This window comes from Haliotis rufescens, unplaced genomic scaffold (genome assembly GCF_023055435.1).
Source record: "Haliotis rufescens isolate VD_foot unplaced genomic scaffold, xgHalRufe1.0.p SCAF_13, whole genome shotgun sequence".
Classification (NCBI taxonomy): domain Eukaryota; kingdom Metazoa; phylum Mollusca; class Gastropoda; order Lepetellida; family Haliotidae; genus Haliotis; species Haliotis rufescens.
This window is the reverse complement of record NW_025963813.1, coordinates 13,929,033-13,950,470: the sequence shown is the minus strand read 5'-3', so window position 1 is coordinate 13,950,470 and position 21,438 is coordinate 13,929,033. Positions and strand designations below refer to the sequence as shown.

Sequence of the window (21,438 nt, the reverse complement as noted above, 5' to 3'; positions counted from 1 at the left end):
TAAAATGTTCCTGTGTTTTTTAATTGTCGTTTATTGTGCATGTATTTTGTAGTTTGTGATTGTGTAATATTGCCACTGTTTCTTCATGGAATGTTCCGCAATACATATCTCATCTAAAACATCTTTGTTGTATAATAGTTTCTTACAGTTGTTTACGGGGGCATGGTTGGCCCAGTCGCCGAAGGCGCTGCAATTCGCTATGCAGAGTTGTGTCCCTTTGGCACACCAGAAACCTATGACAGTGTGTTTGAATCTCGGTTCGCCCCGATTTTGTTGTCAGCAGAAAACCCTTGCTCGTTGGTTTCACCAAAGTGGTGAACGTCTAAGACCTGCATCACTTCAGACTTTCCTCCCACATCAAGCTGACACGGAATACTATTCAAGACGGCGTTAAACCCAACTACCTCACTCACTCTTGTGTATGGTTCCGTTTGGTTAACTGGGTTTGTGTTGTGATTGCTTCCGGCTTAGATTTGAAATTTGTTTAAAAGAATGTTACTATGTTCAACCCAAACATCGTGAAGATATCATGCAACCGTATTATCCTTTTGGAAAATAATTGCAAACTACAGACCAACCTGTTGATTTCCTATGTATCCAGAAGCAAAGAACATATATAGGTGTATGATCTCTGCTGGAAGTTGTTGTTTTTTGGTCAAAGCAATAAACCATGCAGAAACGTAAACCGCCGCATGAAACGGTATGTACCATACATTACATACAGTGAAGTATTTAAAACAATGCTGTGCTCAACTATGCACAGCAAGCGCCATACATGTGATTATGAAGACAACTAATAAAATATTTCTCATATCAAAGCCGTTATTTTACATGTGTTGTTTATTGAACAAAGTCATATTTTATAGAAGCCTGTTATTTAATCGTGTTGAACAATATGTTGCAATGGCAGTGTGAAAATCGAGTGCGCGTGACAGGCTTGGCCTAAATTCCTTCCTGGAACGTTTCTCGATGGCTGCCTGAATAAATTACGATTCATTGCAAAGGTAGTGCGCAATTGAGCTGTTCGGGTAAGGGAGATAATCACTCACTCTCAGTATTACAGCTTGAATAAGATACGATGTACAGCAATGCAAGGTCAGTGCGTGATTTATCACTTCTATACTATGCCTATAGCTAAAGGAGATAATCACCCAATGTGCAATAGTTTATTCTTACAAAATATAGACCGGTTAACTTTAGCGAAATGGGATCATTTTTAGATCTTTTAAAAACAAAATGAACAAATGTCATGGGTTATCAGCATTACGAAAAGTGACTAAGTCTCTGCATGAATAGCAAGACGATTTTGAAGTATCTCTTATTGCTGGAAAAGATAAACATCAACATTTCACGCACATTTCACATGATTTGTATATTTCGTTTCGGTAACTGTGTGGCTTGAAATTTATAAGAAACCAACATGTCGACTTACATGCTATAAATTTAACCTCTCTCGTATACTTCCCCGCCTTAAGGGCGGGGAAGAATAAACTAGTGCTAAGCATAGCGGAGTTATGCCCCCTTTTCTTTGTACGTGTGTAACCTCTCTGTCGCCTTTTGACGTCATAGAGAAAAATCAGTTTTCGTCATTTACGGCATCCTATTTTTGACATTGAATGTATGTCGTCATACATACGCATATAACTCCATTTGATATATAGTTATGTCGTTCAGATATTAGGCAGTATTTTGTTCGCTGACAGTTCCCGTAAAGCTTCGAAATAAAAAAAATCTTTGCACAGTACTTTTATCGATGTGCGATAAAAAGGGGAGAAATTTACTGTTTTTCAACGCAGAATATATTCTCGATCAAAACTTAGAAGTGTATTTTTTTTAAAAACGGTTTACTATTTGTAGTTTACTTTACACCATCAAATAGGGAATTTAATATTCTCCACCTCTGCGTAATTTTATAGCGAGAGGTATATCCGGTGGCGCGTGAGCGCGATTCTCGCACCACCTTCACTTTTCCGATCTTTGCAAAAGTGCGTCAGAAAAAAACCTTGGCATCCAGAGGGTTAAAGCGTTCGCTCGTCACGCCGAAGACCCGGGTTCATCCCGACGTGGGTACAATGTGTGAAGCCCATTTCTGGTGTCCCCCGCCCTGATATTGCTGGAATATTGCTAAAAGCGGCGTAAAACCATACTCACTCACTCATCTTCATCACAGTTTACAATATCGGCCCATGTACCACCGAGCATTGTGATAGTAGCTGACGCAGGGTTCTTATTTCTAATGTAAACTTGTTTTAACATTTCACAATTATTGGTGTTTGCAAGCGACCATTTAAGTTTAATTCCATTTATTTTACCAAAGTAAAAAAAAAAATAGGGTGCCGTTTTCGCCAGGCAATAGTAGCCGTTTTCGCTTGAGGCGAGGTGACGTTTTCGCCAGGTGACGTTTTGCTGAGGTGCCGTTTTAGCTATAACCCGGCCTAGAAGAACAAAAGGTTGAAGAAAGTACAAGGGAACAACTGGAGGACTAAACTAACAGATTTGTTCTTCTCAGAACCCGACCATGATTGTCAACAGGACATTGTTTCTCAACAGGACATTGTTTCTCTTTTTATAAATTTGATAGACTGCCATCATGACTTTGCATCAAGTCCACAGAGTGTATGATAGACATTTTTTACTCTCACCAGTATGGACCAGAGTTTGATCCCCTGTCTGTTGTCCTCTTTGCAGTAGGTTTCTGCGAAAAGTTGAACACCTTGTAGATTGTGGGTTCATTTAAATTTGTGAAGAATTCTATATTTTTGACGGATGTGTTGAAGAACTTATTATGTAGAACAATGGTGAGAAATTACAAGTGAAAATCCCAGCAAGCAAACTATGGGACAGAGGCCCTGCAACGTGCACATGACGCTTTGAGGTCTGGCTCATCTGTGCGTCAAGTATCACGTGACTATGAGATTCCAAGAAAAACGCCGACTCGGCACTTTAAGGGACTTGTCAAAGCACCAGGAAAATTAGGTAGATTCAGAACTGTGTTCGACGACACGTTTGAAAATGAGTTGGTTGCACATATTGTGCAAATGCCACACATGTTTTATTGCCTAAAACCAACTGACGTGCGGAAAATAGCTTTTGAACTTGCCGAGAAATATAACCTCGAAAACTCATTTAACCAAGCAACAAAGAAAGCAGGAACCGACTGGTTGGCAAACTTTTTGAGACGACATCCAGAGCTATCAATAAGAAACCTGAAGCCACTAGCATCTCAAGAGCTGTTGGCTTTAACAAACCATCAGAAGACAGATTTTATCACCTCGTGAGACAGGAGATGGAAAAGAAATCATTCGCCCCCAGCTCCATTTGGAACATGGATGAAAGCGGAATAACAGCTGTGCATAGGCCTATGAACATTCTAGCGAAAAAGGTTGACAAACAAGTGGGCAAAATGACAAGTGGTGAACGTGGCAAAACTGTTACGGTTGTGTGTTGCTTTAATGCCACAGGCACTTATGTCCCACCTATGCTCATATTTCCCAGGAAAAGGATGCCGACAGCTTTTATGAAGGGGGCTCCAGCTGGATCGGTTGGTAGAGCAAGCAAGAATGGTTGGATTAATCAAGAGCTATTCCCCGATTGGCTGAAACATTTCACAGGGTTTGCAAGGCCAAGCAAAGAGAACCCATGCATGCTTATCCTCGACGGTCACAGCTCTCACAAGACACTCGAGGCTCTAACGTACGCCCGGGAAAATGCCATTACGATGATTGTGTTACCACCACATACCACATACCACGAGTGGACCAGACGAAGATAATAAAAAAACAATTCTAAAACATTTTTGTCCATTTCTTTAAAAAAATATTGATCTTTTTAGAGTTACTTGAAAAATCGATCAACATTCCACTTCAAGCTTCTTCCCAGCTCGTGACACCTTCGTTACACTCTTGGTAACATTGCTGCCACCAGTGTGGGCGCGGCCATTACAAGAATCTTGAAATTTGCCTCGAACCCCAAATGAAGTAACGTTCATACTTTTGTTAATAATGTCTTGGTATAGAGAGCTCCGCGAACGGGCTGTCTCTGTGAGGAGCTTGCAAGCTATTGGTGTCAGGGAGATAACTCTCATTCCTGAAGTTCTGGTGTTGCCGTGTGTTTTGGTAAAGTTGACAGTAACTGTTGTAAGTATAGAATGTTACCTTGATTGTGTTGTGTGTTATCATAGTGTTTTGGGCATGATTGTGTGTGTGTGGAGATGATCGTTTTGTCAGTTATATGATGAAAGTCTAACGAATAACAACGTTTGACCTGAAGCAGCGAGTTCTGTTGTCTATCACAATTTAATTATAGACGTAAACGTCATTTTGAAAGCTGTCACTTACGGACAAACCTGCATTCATGATTATGAATTAGGGCTGGGACGGGTGGTTCCTGAGTAGGACCCGGTTACCCACAGTACTACCCGGACCCGTGGTTAGTCATGTGATAGATATATTTGTTAACCCTCTTGGTGCCACGGGACCATATATGGTCCCTCACTTTTCACACCCGCATAGTGCCAGGGGACCATACATGGTCCCGAGAAAATGCCCTTTTTAAACTGTGAATTTTGATATTGAACACTGAGTGCGCAAAGTCAAAACTATAACCATCATCACCCCAATCATCTTAGCTTTAACATCGTGTAACTCATACTTTATACAATGCTACGGATTGCGAAATATGGCGAGATTAGTAAAGTGGCTACCGCTCTTCTCGGCCTTTTTCTGCCATGTTTGAACGCCAAGCGAACGACGGCGAATTTTGATTATGCACCAATGTCACATACACGTAAATATTTTCAGACAAAATCCTTGTTCATAAGAAAAAATATGACCTGAGTGGTCAGAAAGACATATTTTTCCCAACTGTGTACTTATTCACGTAAATACAATTCTGTTCACTCCTTTATGAACAAGTTTATTTACACGTTTTGTATATTTTTATCGACTATCGGTAATGGCGGAATGGTCGGTAAACATGAGAAAACGACTGTATATTTCCATTACATTTATGCCGTTCATTGAATTAATTTATAACCATCATCACCCTAATCATCTCAACGTTAATATCGTGTAACTCATATTTTATGCAGTGCTACGGATTGCGAAATATGGCGAGATTAGTAATGTGGTTACCGCGCTTCTCGATCTTTTTCTGCCATGTTGAACTTCATGCGAATGAAGGCAATTTTTTATTATGCACCGTTGTCACATACACGTAACTATTATTATATCAGACAGCCAATTTGAAAAAGAAATATGATCGGACTGGTCAGAAAGATTTACTAGTCCCCACTGTACAGTTATTGGCGTAAGAGTACTAACGTTTAGTCGGTCACGGAAGTTTTTTGTTCAAGCATTGCGTATGTTTATCGACTGTGTGTCATGGCGATTTAGCACGGCGCTACATACAAACCGACAGTGCAGATTGTCTTTTTGTTTATGATGCTGATTTACAGAAAATATTCAAATCAAAGATACGGAAAGATAGCTATAATCGTTAATATTAAGTTGGTATAGTGTATATTTATGGGCAGGAGGTTCATGATCAAAACCTAAACATTGAATGGCCAAGCCCGAAGTGATGAACAGTACACGTTCGCATCATAGCAGTGCCGCGATTTCTTGTTTACCAGTTGTCCTACATACTCGCCCGTTCAGACAAATAACTGCTATTTTTTTCATATGAAATGACTAAGAGTCATGTGTGATTGCTCAAACTAGCTGACCGTGTGAGTGACTTGCCCTGACTGTTTCACATTTTGTCGCAAATGGAGATTTTAAAAGTGTGGCCACGACATCTAACGTGAGTCGACGCCATATTGTAAACAAATTGTGCCAAGGTCGGTTCCACATGTGGTAGCTCGGCCCCCGTTTCTGTCGATTGTACACGCGATACAAACATAATGCAACTACTGAAAACATCAACATAACTTCTACAATGATGCCAGCAATACCTTTTTGCATTTGGGTTAACCGTTTATAGATACGATGTGTTTTAAAGTTCGATTTCGATTTGTTTTTCCTTTCATTGAAACTGATAATGGCGCTGTGATTGGTTTGCTGAAATAGTATTTTCCATGAGTCTAATGTACATGGTACATGCTGTGATTGGAGAAGATAATTGATAACCAATTGTGTATGCATATATATCATCAAATACACATTACTAATCTCTTCAGAAAATGGAATATATTATAGCTCGTTTTCAAACATTCTGCCATGGATATTAGATCAAAAATTAATATTAGATTTACAAATTATTTATGTACATTGATGATTGTACTCTCGATTAACGTATGATAATCTATTGCAAGTCTTCAACTCTTATTTGATATGTCATCGGAAATGTCAGCAATGAGTAAAATTAATTTTATTTCGTTACAATCTGCAATTTTATTCAAATAGGCTAATAGACGGTCGGTGATTTCCCGCCGATGTGAATTTGTCGTCTGGACAGGTGCGCGTGATTTGACCTCGCGTATAGTTAAATTTATGTCTTTTTTTCACTTTGCATTATCTAAATTACCAAATACTTCGACCAGTGACTTGTAGTAATTAGATTCTACTTTGTTTTGTATCCTAAGTATGAAATAGATATTATTTTAAATAAATGTTTGTCTAAGAGCAAAATCAATGCATTCTTGTGTTGTTTTTTTCACCATTTTAATTTGTATATCTTCCCTCCAAGCTATAGTTTAGCTGGGCCCAAAATTAAGGGGGGGGGGGGGGGGGGAGGAGGAGAGGAAAGGAAAGACATAATAAACCATTTTTATTAAAGATTTTGCTGGTTAGATTTTCGAAGTTCAATACCAAGAATATATTTTTCCTTTTATGGCAAATAATTCCATTACTTTCATTGACCTACGATCATGATCTATTACAAACTTTTCCTTTAGTAGAATGGGATGGAATGGGAAACTAGTGGAAATAAACTATCACGTATGTCCTTAAATGTACATGTACATACCTGGCTAGGTGTAAATACACTTCTAAAGTCGTATTTATAAATCAAATGAATAAATGAAAGAAAAAGTGGTGTTTCATGGACTGGCCATACAAGTATATTTTGAGCAAAGGTCTAAGTTAGGCAGCCAAGTGCGAAATACGAGCTGATACGAGGATGTATGTTTTCTGGTGGCCATAGTGAAACGATGACATATGGCGCCCGAGTTGCGAGTGATCGAAAATAGGTTTGTTGAATAGATTTGCTGCCCATGAAAACGTTTCAACAATTTTGATTGAATCTACATGTACTTACTCTTGGGTGGTGTAACGTTAGTATAATCTTGTTCATTATTAAAAAATAATAATGATGCCCGATATTGAGCGATGTCAATTTGAGTATTGTTAGGGCTGTTTAGCGATCTTTCACATTTTGTCCTTTGAAAATGTACGATGTCAGTTACCCCAAATTGTTTTTATAACTAATAAAAGAGCACGGTAACTGAAACATACATGGACGTAACCGGGATTTCTTCAAGATATACATTCCAAACTGTCATTCGTTTTGTGACATAATCTTTGAAACAGTCTGCTATGAATTAATCACGACCACTTCCGTCAATGTTGTTTTGACGTCAAAAACACGCACAATTTCATCGGGATTTTTTATCGGTAAATATAACTCACGGAAAATTGTCAGTGAATGTGTACTTCAACATAAATATCATATGTCTATCACTGTTAGGACATGTACTTGCCAATGATATGAATTATTGGTCATTTAGATTTCAAACAAGGGCGCTTTCTTGACTTTGCTTGCCATATTCGGGTGCGTCCATATTACGATTAATGTGGAAAATTAGGAAACTTATTATACCAGCACTTTTATCGATGGCTGGGCAGTGCATAGATCTTTTGGATTTGGTGACTTTAGATACTGTTGGAAAGACAATCAACTCGAGTTGCATGTTATACAATTTGGTTACACTGTGTGAAGAAATAAAGACGTTACAACACTTTTGATACAATGTATACGTTTTTGTAACCGCGACGTCAGCACAGTGCGGCACTGATAAGCGAAGGTCTGTTTCTCATATCTGACACTCCAATTGTACCCGCTTTACAAACTAAGTTCACCTATTTAGATTGATAGATTATGTGATGAGAAAGAATATTTTTTTGGTGTGCTCAATTTTTTTCACTGCGGTCACCCTGAAATCCAAGATGGCCGCCAATATGGCCGCCACTTTTCTACCTAACCTATTAACTTCACTATATATCCTATTTGTTTATCAAATATTAATCATAAATCACTACTGACCATCAACAGCTGATGTGTACTATATATATTTTGTTTGGGCACCAAATTTAACATTTTGGAACGGAATTACTAGTTCAAAATGGATGCCAAGTTCAAATTAATGATATTCTTTTATCGAAAACGGGGTATTTTTTGTATGGATATACCAATCAGAACTTCAATTTGGAATAGGATAATACAAATTAACCACTTTTGGCTCAGTAAATATTCATTAAAGGTATATAAGGTTTATTAAAACTACAAATAATGACCAAAAATATGGAATTCATCTGTTAATAAGGGTGAGAAATTAAAAAGCATAGCATCACAAAAATATCTTCTGCACTGTAAACCAATACATGCATTCAGTATATTCAATGGATAACATCATTTAACAGTTAAAAAAAAACAAATAAAAAAACCCAAAACATTGAAAGTGGTTATGCTTATAATCACTACTATAAACAGTTGTCTTGCAAGTAGTACAGGAAGTGCTGTCTCAGAGAATGTTGCCAAGGACAAACAGACTCCACTGGAGGACAGAATTTGTTGATTTTTGCAAATTTATCTTCGTCTCGGTAAGTACATTGCTTTGTTATTGTACAGAACAGATTTGTGCATTCAAAAATACAGAAAAGAGTATAAAATAGTAATCTTTTCAGGTATTCATATTTCCCCAATCCAAAACTTTTTGGTAATATACTATCTTCCTAAAAGCAAATATCAAATGTTAAGGACCTGAGATGGCATACATTAAAATCACTGTCACTCACAATTTTATGACAGTATTGAATGGTTAGTTTGTGTTTACTGAATTGTATACGTTTTAAAACTGTTACAGATGGAGTTCTAATGGTTTCACAGGCATGAACAGGCCAGTTGAAATAGAAGATCATATTCAGTCAGATACTGTAACGAATGACTTTGTTACCGTGAAGGAAAATACAAAATATGGTACTGACAGTGATGATAGTTATGGTGATACTAACCTATACCCAGTTGCATCATTTCACTCACCTGCCAAGAAATCAAAATACCAGGATTTCAACTGCTGTCTCATTTGTAACTGTCAAAGTTCAAAGACAAACGAAAAAGCATAGAGATGGACACAGTCAGCGTGGCAAACATTTTGTTCAGCTGCACGTCGTATCCAAGAGACATTCAACAGACTAGAGGACTATGTTACAGGAAGAGAGTCTCTTCCTGATGATATTACACACCTGTGGAAACATCCTTCATGCTATAGCCAATACAAAAATCCCAAGACTGTTGAACAAAAAGAGAGACGCAGACTCAGCAAAAAATCAACAAAACTGGTAACTAGAAACATTGAAATTCTACAAGATTTAGAAATGTAAAGATTATCAACAGTAACAATACATAATTATTGTGAAAATATCAATTTTAACATAGCATTAAGACTACAGAAATGTGTTGTATAGCATAGAGATAATGGATTATTATATAATAAATGTCCATCTCATTTCAGGGTTGCTTTGGGCAAAGCGTTCCGGCTACAAAAAGTGAAAAGCATCTCCCAATTACCAGGTCACAAACGCCAAGACACAAATATGATCACAGCTGTCTCATTTGTATGAAAGAAAGAAAATAGCTGTCTCGTAAAAAGAAGATGGAACATTGTATGAAACTAACACTAACATCAGCAGGGGATGCACTAATTGACAGTGCTAACAAAAGAAATGACAGAAGGATACTTCATGAAATTGGCAACATAACAGAAGGTGGAGACATGATCGCCAAGGATGTTATGGTACATAACTCTTGTCGTGCTGCTTTTATCAGTAACACAAATATCAGATCTTCAATGTCTCAAAAGTCAGAAGGAACAATTCATGAAAAGGCTTTTATGAAAGTTGCCCAAGAGGTTCAGCTTCGAATTATTGACGGGAAAGAAGTTCTTCTGATGAAAGATCTGACCAGCTTTATGAACAATACACTAGTCACTCTGAATGTTAACGCATCATACCCATCCGCAAAACTCAAGTCACGTTTATTGCAAACATTTGGTGACAAAATTGTCTTTTGGCACCCAAAATGGCGTGGTGAATCTGAACTGATTTACTCAAATGAGATACCAAGTGGTCAGTTCTTGCACAAATCTATTCAGTTAGATGAGGAATTGCTTGAAACTAGTCACGAAGCTGAATTTGATGACAGAGCATCCAGTCAAAGTTCCAAAGAACTACGCTCTGCCTTCACTACTTGCCTTCAAATTCACAATGATATCCAAACTGTACCACAACTTCCATGGCCACCACGTCCAGAAGACATGACTGAAGACAACATCAAGCTTCCAAATAGTTTGTATAATGCTCTTGCGTGGATACTAGGCGGTGATCAGTTCAATGAAAACTATATCCTTGAAGCGGAACAGACAACCCAGTCATCAAGTTTTCCAAAAACCAGGTCTCAGGGAAAAGTTGGTTCTGTTGATGCCTCCTGTGACCTACACTGGATGAGCAAACCAATAAAAGTACGACCAGAACTTCATAGAAAAATCCTTTCGATTGGTCAGGATATTGTCCATGCAGCAACCAACAGTCGTGTGCTCACAGTAGAGCATGTGCTACTTGCAAAAGCAATTCAACCAAAAACAGGAAGCTTGTCTTTGGTGACTCTGTTGAACAAACATCAGCACTGCATAAATAAATCACTTCTTCAAGAGATGGATACTGCAAATGCAGAGATTCTGACATCTCAGAACGATCTTGGCTACCATATGCCACAAGGAATGGCTCCAAATGTACCTTCTTTGTTTGGTTGGGACAACAATGACTACAAAAACAGAGGTCATTTCTCAGGATCATTACAGGTCCATGATACAACTGGATACATGGCTCAAGCAAGATTACCTGGACATGATGCTAATCGAGAACCTCCTACAGGTCAATCAGAGAATCACCCCCGAACTGGACGCAAATCCATATCTGTCTCTGAGGATAATCTTCTATCATGCATCATCAGCAAAAGACCCAAACCTCCTCGATATAATAATGCTGCTCAACTGCTGACTGCACTGGATTCAAAAAGTGCAAAAAAGGCTAAGGAGGTCGATTTGGTATGGCAGCTGTCCCGAATGGATTTCAACTTAGGCGAAAACGTGGAACCATCAGTGCAAGCTGTCCCAGGATGGAAGGGATTTAACACCACCACCCAGCCCTCTACACCAATGGAGCCTCACAGAATTGGATACTGCCAAACCATCCACAAACCCCCTGATCATAGTGTGATCTATACATTTCTGACCAGATCAGTTGAGATGACTGACAAAACAATGGATGATGATCATGGCAGAGGTTCTTGTTCTGTCCAAGTGGTAGTTGATATGGGAATATGGACCAAAGCCATAGAAGTTATCCACAGCAAACGGGATTCTGATCCTGAAATGAACAGAATTGTGTTGCATCAGGGGCCTTTTCATACCAGTATGCGGTTCATGGCATGTGCTGGTTTCCTCTTTGGTAGTGCTGGACTGCGTGACATCTTCATAGAGGCAGGAATTTTGGCAGAAGGATCAGTTGACAAGGTCCTTCAAGGAGAGCACTGGGAGCGTGGGTTCTATGCCCACATGCTTGTTGCTGAAGCTTGTGAGAGACTTCGTTTTGCAGCGTTTGTCAACCACCTTGATCATAGAAGATGTCTTGAAATCTTGAAGTCTGAAATTGATGGTATTCGTCATGATATGTCACCTGAGAGACTTGCCACTCTAACAACCTCAGACACCTTCAGATTTGTGTTGTCACTGTACAACTCATACATCAAATCTCTTGGACCAAATGGAAAGTTCTGGTCGATGTATCTAGAAATTGTTGGGATACTCTTGCGGCATGTGAGAGCAGCTCGAACAGGTGACTGGAAACTAAGTCTACACTCTGAAATTGAAATGCTCCCCTGGTTTATTGCCTGTGGAAGAAATGTATATGGATGATACAAACCTCTCTATCTGCTCATGATGCTGAACCTTGAAAACACACACCCAGATTGCCAAGAGCAGCTTCTTAATGGATCCCTCTTCACGATCCAGAAGAGTAAAAATAACCCATTTGGCAGAGTTCCTGCTGACCAAGAAACTGAAATGGGTGTTAACAGAGATTCTAAGGCTCCAGGAGGTGTAGCAGATATCAGCATGAAACCAGCACCAACACGGAAATGGGAAATCCTGTCAACTCTGAGAGCTGAGTTTATGAGACGTTGCACTTCTCTGACTGGGGATGAGAAAGACAAACCCTTCATTGCTGATGATGCAGGCAAGATACAGGTCAGAGAAGATGAAGAGAAAGTGCAGCACATCATGAACACAATAACAAAATGGAATAATCCATTTGAAGGGGAAGGACCACTTTGTCACATCTCATCTGGTAGACAAGCCACTGAAGAAGTTGCAAGAGATATGCTACTTGCCCATGATAAAGGACAATCTGTGCTTGTGACTTTTGTGAAGGAGAGATTAGAAGAAACCTGTTCTCCATCAGATGAGGACGTTCCAACGCTGAGTTCAATTCAGACAGAAACTCCTACAACTCAGGTAAAGAAGAGTTTCTATGATGCATGGCCAAAACCTGGTCTGCAGAACTTTGCCTCAATGACAAAGAAAAAGAAAACAACAGTAAAAAGTCAAACAACAAGACTCAGAAATACTCGAGACATCTTTTACAAAATGACTGTCATAGCTGTGGAGAGAGGTTTATCAATAGATGAAGTTATGGCATTTCCACTCGGGCCTTTGCCATATTCTCTAGCAACTGCTGAAGGAAAATTAGCTAAGACATCAAAGTCTGTACTCATGCACGAATTAGAAAAGATGACACAACAAGAAGAGACTCCCTGCCGAAGGACACACCAAGCCATCATTGTAGATGCTATGGCACAGATTCAGCAATTGAAACTTGCTAAGAATGCCACATTTGGCGACCTGGCTGAAGCTGTAATGAAAATGGTCCCGAGACATGTTTCAACAAGCAGTACTGCATCTGTGCATTGGGTAGCAGATACATATCCAGAAATGTCAATTAAGAATGCTGAACATGAGTCTCGCTTGCTGTCTGCAGAAGGAAGCTTTGCAACTACAATAAACAGCCGGGATCAGAAGGTAGATACACAGCTTAAAAAAGCTCTACGAGATGGTCAATTCAAAGAGTCTTTGACACAGTTTTTAGTTGAAGAATGGAAGAGTCACAAGTATGCATCCATAATTGGCTATCATACTCTGTTTGCAACAACAGCAAATAAATGTTATGCCTTCAGTGTGTCCTCTGGACAGATGGAATGCCAAGAAATTCCAGAGTTGATATACAGGATGGAAGAAGCTGATCAGAGGCTTATTCTTCACGCACACTATGCATCACATCAAACTCCAGAACCTGATGTTGTTATCATTAACTCGCCGGACACAGATGTCATGGTGTTAGCAACAGCTGCGTGTGGACTGGAATGGATCAAAATGAAGTGCCTTTTCTTCACTGGTTCTGGATCCAAATCACGTTATCTGGATCTTAGAAGAATTGGAAGGACTCTTGGAGAAGATGCATGTGAAGGTCTTATAGGAGCTCATCCTTTCACTGGTTGCGACAGTACTAGTGCCTTCAAGGGACGAGGAAAAATGGGCATACTCTGGCTTCTCCAAAATGATGCAATCTTCTGCCATGCAATGGCTTCACTTGGAAAAAGCTCAGAAGTAACTGACGATCTATTGAAATCGTGTGAAGCAGCAACTTGCATCTTCTACAGCTTCAATTCCAGAACCAAAAGTCTGAATCCGGTTTTGACATACAGTGTAAATACACTGCGGACAATCATGTTTGGACCAGAATGTTCTGAGAAAGAAAGTACAGCGTGCTAATTACCAAGCATTCCTCTCCCGAAATTGTCTGAAACAGGACCAGCAACCACCTTCCCCAAATGGACATGGATGGTTTGTGGCAGATAAAAAGTTGGAAATTGAATGGATGGATATACAACCAGCACCGTCATCAGTCCTAGCAATGACCTGCTGCAGCTGCAAAACTGATTGCCGAACAAAGAGGTGTGGATGTGTGAAGAACAGTCTGAAATGTACAGGACTGTGTTCTTGTGTCTCAGGATGCCAGAACAAGTCAAGAAACACTGGTGCTGTAGTGGACATACTTTCTTCGGAAGATTCTTCAGTTGAAATACCTGATGGCGATATCCATGATTTAGACATGGAGTCAAACTCATCTTCAGACACAGACAGTGATATCTGAATCAACTTTGTCCAATGAAAATGATGCATCTGAATTCATTAAAGCTCTTCAAACATCATTTACTGAATCAAATACAGTACTAGTTAATGTGAAACATTTTGACATCATGAAAATGGACTTTGATTTAAAAACAATTTTCCTTTGAGTTTGAGTCTAATCTCAGATATGTAAATATGTTGCATTTTTTCTACACAATTCATTATTTAACTTTATAAAAGTACTATTTTTGCAGAATTCTGAATTATTATGCATTAAAAATGTATATTTGCACCTATAAATGCATTTCTGATTTTGAAAAAGCTGCCTTGTTATTGTTTTGACAGAGTAATGAGTGCATTGAGAAATTTTCCCACTTGGGCGGCCATCTTGGACGCCATTTTGGATTTCGGGGTGACCGCAGTAAATTTTTACGAGCACACCAAGAAATAATGTTAGGTGATAGTTTAAGCAAGCTAAAAAACATGGTGAACTTAGTTTGTAAGATGGGTACAATGACATCCAAAAACTAAGCATGCTACGGGAATCAGACCGTCGATTATGAGCGGTTTGCAGGCTGACTGACGTCCAGGCACCATGAGGGTTAATAGCAAGAATTATCTATAACTTCCATGGTTGCACTATAAGTGACTAATGTCCGCATTTCTTTCTGACTATGCACGCATTCCTTCTGACTGTATAAGTTTGAATAGAGATAAAACTTCAGTCAACTTCAGTGTATGTATGATCAGATCGTTTTATTTGAGTATCTAAGTACATTTGGCCAGGGCTACGGTCAAACTATCCCCAATCAGAAAATTGTACCTATCTCTTGAGACTAACAGCGGGTACCCGGGTAGGGTCGGGGAATAGTGGGGTGGGTACCCGGGTAGTAAATTTGGACTTGTGCCAGCCCTATTATGAATGCACATTTTTGTGCATTTATTAAATATAAATGCAAGTTTATAGGTTTGCCAACTTTTGTGTAACAAATTCATTTTTTACTTATTGCACTATTTATTGATATTACATGTATCATATCTATAAAGAATCTCACATTAGTTTATGTGCATGTAGCAGGGTACCTTTTAGTCAGTTGGCCAGGGGTGAAAAACAAGATTTTCGTTCCCACATTTTCCTGTATACCTTAAATCTTTTCTATTGCATAAAGGAGGTATCTGTCCACAATTTCCATTGGGTAGTAAGCTTGCAAGTGTGTGCAGGAATTTTCAGGGGGTCAAAATTGCATAAATTGAAGGAAAAATGCATAATTTGACAAAATTGGGTGTAACATTTTAAATAAGTCATTAAACTATCCAAATTATGTCTTTGATTACAGGTAATATGTTCGGTTATCTGAATTTGGCAAACATTCTGTTTCATTTAACTGTTATTCTAAATCTCAGTGGAAACATTGGTAAAAATCATGTTTTTTTACTTCATTTTCAAATCTTGTGAGTAGGTAAAACACTAATTCCATTGAATTGTGACAATAAAACCACTATAACTGGGTATTAAAATCAGCCTTAACCATTGTACTATCCTATACAAAAAACAAAATGAAAATATATTACATAGGGGTTGAGATATTGTATACAATGTGACCCCACCCCCCAAAAAACAATTTTGACGAAAATTGCTTTTTGAGATATTGTGGTAGATGCTGCTGCTGTAGTTGATGAGTGGGATAATTGCAACAATGCTTAAAAAAAACAAAATAGTAAACTCATAAAGAAAAGTGATGTTTCAAGTTTTTCTGTGAGCATTTATGGTGGCCATCTTGACCTGTTTTCAAAATCAAGATCTTATATAGTTCTTCAACATGGTCATGTAATATATCATATGAAAGCTTTTCACATTGTCTTTTCAATGATGTACATTATTCACTGACTCCTGTGGTAAATTGATCCCCAACAATGAAAAAAGGAAATATTGAAAGCTAATTTCTCTCGCGACTTCAACCCAAATTTAGATTTAAATTAACATGGACATATTTTCACTCAAAATTGTAGATATGCTGCACTTTTGTCTGAGCATTTCACTGGTATATAATTTGAGTGAAGAAACAAACATGAGAATACTTGTGGTATTATGAAGTATTAAAAATAAAATGTGAAATAATGTCATCTCTAGTCACCGAGTCATCTGGAGAGGTAGGTAAGTTGTTTCTGTTTAGGCATGACATAGCACAACTGCACCCAAGGGAACATCCCATGATGTTCTTGGCGCAGCTACACCTGGATGATGAGCATCTGCCTGTTGTGCATTTACATGTGAGCAATTCTAGACACAGTGCTGGCATTTGTTTCTGGGTCATTGGGATGGGTTCTATGACATCGCCTGTACACGTCCACCTATACCCTTTTGGTGGTGGAATGTCAGCCCCTCCTTTGTGGGCAGAACACCATGTGATGCACTGGTGCTGACATCTGAGTAGAGGTTGTGTGGTGGGAGTTCCTCTAGGTCTCAAACTCTGTGAAACATGTCAGCTGTAAGTGTATTAATGCTAGTTGCAGTCGATGCTGGATTGTACACTTTGATGACAAGTGAGTCTGTCTCTTTCATGTTGAAGGCACCAGTTTCTTCTGTTGGTTGCAACAAATCTGGTTGTGCGATAAATATGTTCCCGGTCCACAACCTGTGACCGCATGGAATGCTGATAGAGCTGCTATAACATCTGAGAGAATGCGAGATTGATGTACATCATCAACTGGTATGCACCCATTCATATCTGAGCAGAAAACCGATGTTTATGATGTTTCAACTGTACTAACACATCAGTTTCTCGGCTGTGAATGACTCTGTGGTCGTATCCATTGCAGGAGGCATCCATTACATTGATCACCATTTGTGTATCTGCCTCTTCATGTGTTGACAGTAGATTTGGCATTGCTTCAGATTGATCTATGGAAGATACTGCTGTATCTGGGCTGCTTAATCCACCTGCAATGATGATGATTTGATGATTATGATGGAGATGCTGTGCCTGTGTGTGCAATTCTGTGGTCAAGAATTGTATCAAATTTTGCTTGTTCATTTCAATAAAACTGGACAATGAAGCCAGCAGAAGGATGTCTCATTAATCTATTATTCTTCGAATTTTCTCTGATTCTTATTTGATTTGATTTTACTGACTTTGAAAAATTTTGGTCAAAGTCATCATCGACTTTAGTACAAGTTTCACTGAAGTTCTTCAGCACATTCCAATTGAACATCAGCCAAATCTCCAAAGGTCCTAGCTTTGCTTGGTTTGCCTATAGCCTGTACAAGAACCATGCCAGAAATAGCAATGCATGTTGTGTCATCATTTGACGGTAGCATGAGAATGTGCAAGCAAATGTGATAATGCAGCTTTGTTGTACAAAGTAGGCCATCTGTTGTTGCCAGGGAAGATGGGGTCTGGGACAGCTCATGTGTTAAAAGATGTGGTACGTTTACTTCTCTTCCACTGTGGGTGGCACTCAGCAACCTTCTGAAAAGTTTTCTTCCTTGCTTAAAGGTATTGGTTTGAGTTGACTTCTTTGATACCTGCATGGTGTACAGTGCGGAACATGTACTGTTGGACATTTTTATCTGATATTTTGTCATGAATACTCTTAGCATTATCCCTCAATCGATTGTCAATGAACTCTGACAAAAGCTTGTCACCTCGAATCATACCATGATGATGTAATATCTTCCTTAGATCAATCTGCAGCAATACCAAATCTACTATAAACACATGAAGAGGCAGATACACGAATGATGCCTCCTGCAATGTATACGACCACATTGTCATTCACAATCGAGACACTGATGTGTTAGTACCGTTGATACATCATAAACATCAGTTTTCTGCTCAGATATAGATGGGTGCAGGTACTGCAAAGGACCCTCTATTCATACAAGTTGATGATGTACATCAATCTCTCACTCCAGATGTTGTAGCAACTCTACCAGCATTCCATGCGGTCATGGTTGTGACACAACAAGCCAGTTCAGTGGTTATGGCAAGAAGTTGACCTGGAACATATTTATCGCACAACCAGATTTGTTGCCACCAACAGAAGAAACTGGTGCCTTCAACATGAAAGAGACAGACTCACTTGTCATCAAAGTGTACAATCCAGCATCAACTGCAACTAGCATTAACAGTCGGAGTCGGAGACCTAGAGGAACTCCCACCACACAACCTCTACTCAGATGTCAGCACCAGTGCATCACGTGGTGTTCTGCCCACAAAGGAAAGGCTGACATTCCAGCACCAGAAGAGTATAGGTGGTCGTCTACTGAGACTGTCATAGAACCCATCCCAATGACCCAGAAACAAATGCCAGCACTGTGTCTAGAATTGCTCACATGTAAATGCACAACAGACAGATGCTCATCATCCAGGTGTAGCTGCGCCAAGAAGATCATGGGATGTTCCCTTGGATGCAGTTGTGCTATGTCATGCCTAAACAGAAACAACTTACCCACCTTTCCAGAAGAGATGGACTCTGATGGTGACTAAAGATGACATTATTTCACAGCCCTTGACTCTGTGATGTAATTTTTAATACTTCAAAATACTACAAGTATTCTCATGGTTTTTGTCACTCAAACGATAAACTAGTGAAATGCTCAGACAAAAGTGCAGTATATCTACAATTTTGAGTGAAACGATGTCCATTTTATAAAAATACGACTTTGGAGGTTAGTTGGTGTGACTAGAGAAATTAGCTTTCGATATATCATTTGTTGTATTATTGGGGGATAAGATTACCACAGAAGTCAGTGAATAAGGTTCATCATTGAAAAGACATTGTAAAAAAGCTTCTATATGATATATTACAAGACCATGTTGAAGAACTAAAGTGCAGTATATCTACAATTTTGAGTGAAAATATGTCCATTTTAATTTAAATCTAAATTTGGGTATGGGTTGAAGTCGCGAGAGAAATTAGCTTTCAATATTTCTTTTTTTCATTGTTGGGGATCAATTTACCACAGGAGTCAGTGAATAATGTACATCATTGAAAAGACAATGTGAAAAGCTTTCATATGATATATTACATGACCATGTTGAAGAACTATATAAGATCTTGATTTTGAAAACAGGTCAAAATGGTGGCCATCTTGAAATTCAAGATGGCCACCATACATGCTCACAGAAAAACTTGAAACATCATTTTTCTTTATGCGTTTACTATTTTGGTGTTTTTAAGCATTGTTGCAATTATCCCACTTATCCACTACAGCAACATCATCTACCACAATATCTCAATAAGCAATTTTCGTCAAAATTGTTTTTTTGGGGGTGGGGTCACATTGTATACAATATCTCAACCCCTATGTAATATATTTTAATTTTGTTTTTTTGTATAGGATAGTACAATGGTTAAGGCTGATTTTAATACCAGTTATAGTGGTTTTATTGTCACAATCCAATGGAATTAGTGTTTTACCTACTCACAAGATTTGAAAATGAAGTAAAAAAACATGATTTTTTACCAATGTTTCCACTGAGAATTAGAATAGCAGTTAAATGAAACAGAATGTTTGCCAAATTCAGATAACCGAACATTTTACCTGTAATCAAAGACATAATTTGGATAGTTTAATGACTTAATAAAAATGTTACACCCAATTTTGTCAAATTATGCATTTTTCCTTCAATTTATGCAATTTTGACCCCCTGAAAATTCCTGCACACACTTGCAAGCTTACTACCCAATGGAAATTGTGGACAGATACCTCCTTTATGCAATAGAAAAGGTTTAAGGTATACAGGAAAATGTGGGAACGAAAATCTAAACTAAGCCTCTTTTCCGCTGGTGGCCAACTGACTATTTATCATATTCTTCCTAGTTATAGCATTCATACATTATCATCATAATCATCTATACCGTATTCGACGTAATAAGCGCCCAGGGGGCTCTTTTTAGAATAATATTTTGTCAAAAAAACCCCGAGAGATTCCGTGGTTTATGCTGACAGCCTGAAATGTTTATGTACAACAGATATATTTTTCCAGAATTTAATTGCCCATAATTCAGGGTGCATACAACACACGAATGCGTATTATACGCGAATATATAAGTATTGTGTACATTGATCAATCGGAAAGGGTGCTAATTGGGATTGTTCACGAGCCAATATATTAGCAAATATCGCCATGGGTGCTTATTAGAGCGGGGCGCTTATTACGTCCAATCATCTATATGTTCAATGTTTGTCTTGTCTACAGTTGAATGTCAGTCAATAACTCTTTAAACAACTCAACACCCTTATTTTCAGTCTCTGGGAATCTCTCACCAGATCTTCCCCTTCAACCTTCTGTCTATCTTTAGACATTTTTTCACACCTGTAGGGTGTCCCTCAGTCTATTTATATTTTGCATTAAGCACTTCATTTGATGCTTAATGCAATCTGTCTTCTAATTGGCCACCCTGGTCCTCTACAGGTAGCTTCCTTCCATACCTGACTTCCTCCTCACTTCATGTGCTGCTGTTGAGGAGGAAGGACATTTTCTTTTCTTCAGGTATGGAATGGCCCCTTTTCAATCTGTTTTCATCTGCTTCTGTTAGAAATTAATATCTATATTAGGGTGCTGAATTAAATTGAATAATATATATAATATCATTTAAAGTAAAATTAAACTAGTAAATGGAATATTAATATTATAAAACTTGTTTGTAAAATAATTAACCACATGGTCCATTTTGGCCCATGTGCTTTTCAAGTGTCCTATAGTGAACTTATAACAGTAATTTAACATTTAAGTTAGTTTTACCATAGTTATAAAATGGCTTTTGTATTTATATATTTAAGATAAATGATACCTGTAAACTTGCAAATATATGACTTCATGTGCTGCTGTTGAGGAGGAAGGACATTTTCTTTTCTTCAGATAGTTCAACAGCAGCCACCCCCATTATAATAAACAAATTATCATCATCTGCCTGTGTCTGTGTTCTCCAACGGCCCGAGCCGGATCATAAACACTACCCCGGCGACA

At 38.5% G+C, this 21,438-nt stretch overlaps 1 protein-coding gene across 4 annotated transcripts in view; it reads left to right on the top strand.

Moving 5' to 3' along the window:
* Positions 1 to 21,438, top strand: part of LOC124111193 — a 50,710-nt gene that overhangs the window by 2,852 nt on the left and 26,420 nt on the right. Inside the window, exon 1 of one of the 4 annotated variants that reach the window (XM_046470809.2) lies at positions 4,071 to 4,136. The exons of the other annotated variants lie outside the window; for them this stretch is intronic. The gene's annotated coding sequence lies outside the window, so the exon portion shown is untranslated. Of the gene's footprint in view, positions 1 to 4,070; positions 4,137 to 21,438 lie in introns of those variants that run through there. 4 annotated transcript variants of the gene reach the window in all.